The following is a 5855-nucleotide window of genomic DNA, read 5'->3' as shown; positions in this document are numbered from 1 at the left end:
GCCCCTCCTGGACAAGCTGATTCCAATGCTGATCAACGACTTAAAGAATGACCATGAGGTCATTCACGAGGTCATCAACTCCTTTCTGCACGCTGAACAGTACAAGAAGGCCCCGTTGAAGTTTTATCAAGAAATCTTCAGGTGTTTCGAGTATTACAAACAGGAAGCCTCCAATCTACTGAAGGAGTCCAACTGTTCCCAGTATGTGGAGACGGTCATAGCAAGGTTGAAAGAAGCATCGAGATAGAATAGATTAACTGTCATTTTAGAGCAGTGCGAAATTAAAGGAGTGATCCCTGAATGATGCGTTCAACAACAACATAGTATAACATAGTATAGTAGTAAAGTCAAAGTCAAAGTCATACACGTTACCGCAGTGAAATTTGTTCTCCGCATTTGACCCATCTCTTGGAGCGGTGAGCCGCAGCCAAGGAGCGGTGAGCTGCAGCGTGCGCCGCGCTCGGGAATCATTTGATTAGTAGATTTGACCCCCAATCCAACCCTTTGATGCTGAGTGCCAAGCAGGGAGGCATTGGGTCCCATTTTTACAGTCTTTGGTATGACCCGGCCGGGGATCGAACCCCCGACCTCCCAGTTTCAGGGCGGACACTCTAACCACAAGGCCACTGTCTGGTTAGATCATTCAGGAGTGATCCCTGAATGATGCGTTCAACAACAACATAGTATAACATAGTATAGTAGTATTCCAAAGATGCATGTAGGCTATACTACACAGGCCATATTATGTAATTATTGCACATCCAGAATAATTTCAACTATACTGTAACTGGGAAGTGTGGGGCAGTGGGAGTACTGGCTCAGTTGAATGACGGCTCTGGGATGAGAAAAAGGAGGGGAAATAGAGCCCAAGGTCCACGCTTTTGTTAAATATGGGCAGCCACATCACATGCCACGGGTTGGACTTGCAGATGAGGACCACTGACCAGCATACACAAAATGTATTTTTAAAATGCGGCTATAGTTAGAATCATGAAGGCCCACAGGGTGCTGCGTCAGAACACACTCGTCGGACCAATCCAGTCTAAAGCACGTCCCAGAACAATAAATTTAATTGGCACTGACCGGTCCAGTGTTTTGCTAGATTGGCTGCAGACAGACAGAGACCCTCTCTCCTAGATGGCTTGCCTGCTATAGGTGCCACACCATCATAAAAAAACAGGTGTGCTGTGACAGGTGGCTCAGGGGGAGGTAGAGAAGAGCAGCAGAGCGAGTATAAGCAGAGCACAAGAGGCGGCTAGAGGGTAAACTAAAGAGGTGCTTGGAATAAGGTAGTGGTGCGGAACAGAGTTGATGAAGGTGAAGGTGTGACCCGTTTTATTCATTTTGTCTTAGGCTATAAGGCTACTAAAGTGGCAGGATTATGTGTTCAGATACCATCATGGCAGCTCAGACCAGTTAGACTGCTTTATGCATTAGTTTATTAGTTAGTTTTACTCAATCTTTTTAATTATTCAGCATTGACCATATTCTGTGTAGTAGTAGTGCACTTTTCTTTTAGATATTGGATTACATCCTAATCCTATTCACCTGTTGTCTGACCTATAATGTAATTTGTGATGGCGGTGGCCACTGGCCAGCAGAGATCTTATGGGAGGCAGGTGCCCATAATAGGTTTAGATCCCAGATTCATGAACCACATTTAGCCCTGCATCCTGCTTGTCAATGTCCAACCTTTGGAAAACAAATTGGACGAGATATGAGGGCCAGGATTAGATTACTGTACAAAGGGGAATTGACCTCGGATTCGGCCTCTCTCTCTCTCTCTGGTCACCGGCGATGCGCACGGCATGCTTGATGTTGATACGCGAGGGACTCATCCACACACACACACACACACACACACACACACACACACACACACACACACACACACACACACACACACACACACACACACACACACACACACACACACGTAACGCAATAACAGCAACTCCCTCTGCCAGTTCAGCCCACATCATAGAGTATAGATTAGACTAGAGAATGGAGAGTCAGACTTTATAGACAACCGAAAAACTGCAATTCTTCAGACAACATTCACTTCATGTCCTTGTGCCATTTGCCTAGGTATACCTCACCCATGAAATGACTTGGACCAGTAGATGGCAGTAGGACTCCAGCCATCACAGAAAGCCTAGACTTCTATGTGGGCGCACTGCAGTCATGTGGGTAGTTTATCAGTTAATAATGTGCTGCACGGTATGAATCCTATGGGGTACAAACATGACCCAGAGAAACCCATACATTCGCAAATTACATAATTAATCCTCAAGGTTCAGTGGTATATCCAGCTAGACAGACGCAAACACAGTCTGAATGTGAAGGTCGGATTCATATGATGTTATTGTAGTCTGCTGATTCTCAACGTCGGATCTGCATGGAGACCACCAACGGTTCCACACGGACCCTTATGGGTCTGTAACCCTGAGAGAGTAAGAGTAGTTCCATTTGTACACGTTCAGAGTTAAATTAATATGAAATTGTCAAATATTACGTAAGACAGAAAGAAGCAAACCATGTGGGAAAAAAGACGATCTATAAGCTCACAACGCAAGGCAGTGTACCATTAAAAACACACTTGTGTGAAGTGAGGGGCTCCCACTGTATTTATATCGGCCACATTACGTCATCATTTATTGCCTGAACACGTATGACGTAAATTGTTTGCCAAACACCTGTGTGAAGTGAGCGGTGCAACTCCGTGTGGGGGTCCCCGGAAGTTCCAGACTTGGCTGCCATATGATGTAATCTTCAAAAGCCATGCATTGGAGGGGCTCCTCAAAAAAGTCATGATGGCATTTCGATTATGCATTGAAAATGTAGGGTGGCAACAGGGTGGCATTTCATTAACTTAACGGAAAGATTGCCGCTGTGAATATGGTCTATGTGTAGGCCTATGTATTAAACTGGGGGGTCCTTGAAATGAAAACAAGGTTGAGAATCTTAATGTTCCTAATGTTGTAGCCTAGGCCACTACTATGGTACAACTATAGTGACTAGTTATTAGTCCAAGAATAAAGAGCCAAAACGGGCTCTTCGTGTGCTATTATAGCAGCGCTATCAGCTCTTAAACCAGAGGAAAATGCTATTATTCCCACAAATCCCCTGAGCACTCTCAGTCACAACACCTACAGTAATAATACCCAAAGGTAAAGGTAGTGTGCACACACACACACACACACACAGTCACACACACACACACAGATTGTCACAGTCAGCACAACGTTGATTCATCTCAATTTCACCAATTTATTCTGACCATGTCAACAAACATGCTCACGTTTAATCAGTGTCTCTCTGCTCTCACAGTCACCTTTCCCATCATTTCCAATTTCTATGTAAATTAAACCTATTCCGCAGCGGGTGGCTCCCGAGTTATGACGATTTAGGACTAGGAGCAGAGGTGGCATTGTTATTGTTTTTTGGTTTCGTGTTGCCTAAATGTGCTTGAACACACGCACGCGCACACATGCACACGCGCGTGCGCACACACGCACGCACACGTGCGCATGCGCACACACACTGCCTGTCCCTCCATCCGTAGATCCGTCCGTCCGTCCGTCCACCATCCATCCCTCCCTCCGTCTCTCTCTATCTATCTATCTATCTATCTATCTATCTATCTATCTATCTATCTATATAATGTCATGATAGTTTTATATATTGCACAAAAAAGGGCTGGCGCGTTAAGCCGTGTCAGCCCTCTGTCCTATACTACAAACAATTCACAGTGAGTTAGTTGAGAGTCAAAGCTTTTTTACTCCTGAGTCGTGTATCGTATCTAGGTTGCTAAAGTCACTGGCTGACAAAGTGAATTGCTGTGTTGTATTTTAATAATATTGGACATGATTGGCTATTCTCATTCTCAATTCATGCAAACCAAAAAGTGGTGTGTTACTCTTCTAAGACAATGTGTTATAATAGACAGCCTGTCAGTTTCACTGAATGCACGATAAAGTGTGTTCTCACTCAGCACTCTGACATCACCTTGCTGACGCACCACAGAGAGAGCAGCCCTGTGGAACATACCTGATTCAATCTGGGAATGTAATCTGGGTGGCCTGTCAGAACAGACTTGAAACGGTGTAAGACACGATAATCAATATTGGGACAGCATGGAGTTATAGGTAAATCCTTGGCCAGAGTCTGTGCAAAGCTGCAAACTCAAACATAAACTGAGAACGGAACAGAAGAATATGCATGTGTGGTTGGATTTGTAAATTGTGTATGCATGGCGTTTATATACAGTCAGTGGTTGCATGTAAATGCAATGTATGTTGTGTATGTTGGCATCCCAACGTATTTGCATGAGTTCTCTATTTCACGCTAAGCGGACCGTTCTTCCAACCTTTTAATGACGGCATCCATATCACAGCACACCCCTCCTCCTCCAACCTACAATGATGCGAGTTTTCTGTGGGCGTGTGAATCATCGTCTGCACCGGCCCATTGCTTCCGAGCAGTTACAGGCCTATATGCCCCCTGTGCATCCCCCTTCTCACAGAGACGGAAGTGTTGTTAACATTGTTGCAAAACACAAAGAGGGACTTGGAGATGACTTTAGAAAAATGGTGAATCATCAGCAGTGAGTGGGGGAAAACACACCCAGAACCGTTAGTATGCTGAGGTACTGAGGTTACTCTGAGGGCATAATGCGAGTCCCCCGCTCCAAACTGTTCACCTTCCAAATCCCAAATTAATCACCCATAATCACCTTTATGCCTCCGGGCAGATGCGTGTTTCAGCACATTCATGGGCTATTCTCCTTGTCAGCAATTAGCTCAGTGTAGTGCCCTTATACGTGTCTCATTGTTTGCTTGCTTTGGATACTACTGTGTATTGTCAGTGATCACGTTCAAGGGTAATCAACATCTCTAATATTAAGCCTAATTTATACTTCATCGTACGACAGTGTTGCATGCTGAACATTACCATTCTACAAGCTTTCTGAACTGCCCACAGCCCTCCTATGAGACACAGACTGAGTAGAAGAAATTGTGCCATTTTATCATGATTATTAGTGAGCACCTATTATATGAAGATAGGTTGAAAAGTGGTGAAGTGGTCACTGCCATTATTAATTTACACATGTGTAGCAGATGTGTGTTATACACATTCACCTATACTTGGTGGCAATGGTTCTTGCCTATATTGAGGACAATCCCGTTCCCCTGCCAGAAGTATTAGTCAAATAACATACTCTAATATTAAAGAGAATACTTAGAAACGCTTATGTCACTATTGCGCTTATCTGCTCACTGGCATTAAAAGAAGGACTGAAAAGTCTTCCTCACTGTTGAGTGCCAGACAGCCCAACTGATTCATGCCATGAGCTTAGGCCTGCGATCCAGTGCCCATTTCTAGACTTAAGATTGAAGAGATTTAAAGCATTTCAGCATACTGCTTGCCAAATGGAAGAATTAATGTAAATTAAAGAGTCTTTTAATCTTCAAGTATAGAAATACAAGCCAGTAGGATATTAAGGTATGCAAATACCCTGACTTTTTTGCAGCAATAATCCACCACAGCAACACAAAAGAAAAGCTGTGACATGTCTGGCGTAAGAGAGAGAATATATACCCGGTCTGGGTCTGGCATGTTTAGCCATGTTCAGTCCAGGTTGGACCACCAGAGGAAACGTTTCATCTGGAGGTCCACGTCCAGCTTGGGATGTCCACAGACATGGTTGTTGGAGGGGGTTTATCTCTGGTGGTCCAGCCTGTGACATACCCTCGGACTGTTGTTGGAGGGGGTTTATCTCTGGTGGTCCAGCCTGTGACATACCCTCGGACTGTTGTTGGAGGGGGTTTATCTCTGGTGGTCCAGCCTGTGAC

The sequence above is a fragment of the Electrona antarctica genome (genome assembly GCF_951216825.1).
Source record: "Electrona antarctica genome assembly, chromosome: 17".
NCBI classification, from domain to species: domain Eukaryota; kingdom Metazoa; phylum Chordata; class Actinopteri; order Myctophiformes; family Myctophidae; genus Electrona; species Electrona antarctica.
Note: the sequence above shows the minus strand (reverse complement) of the source record.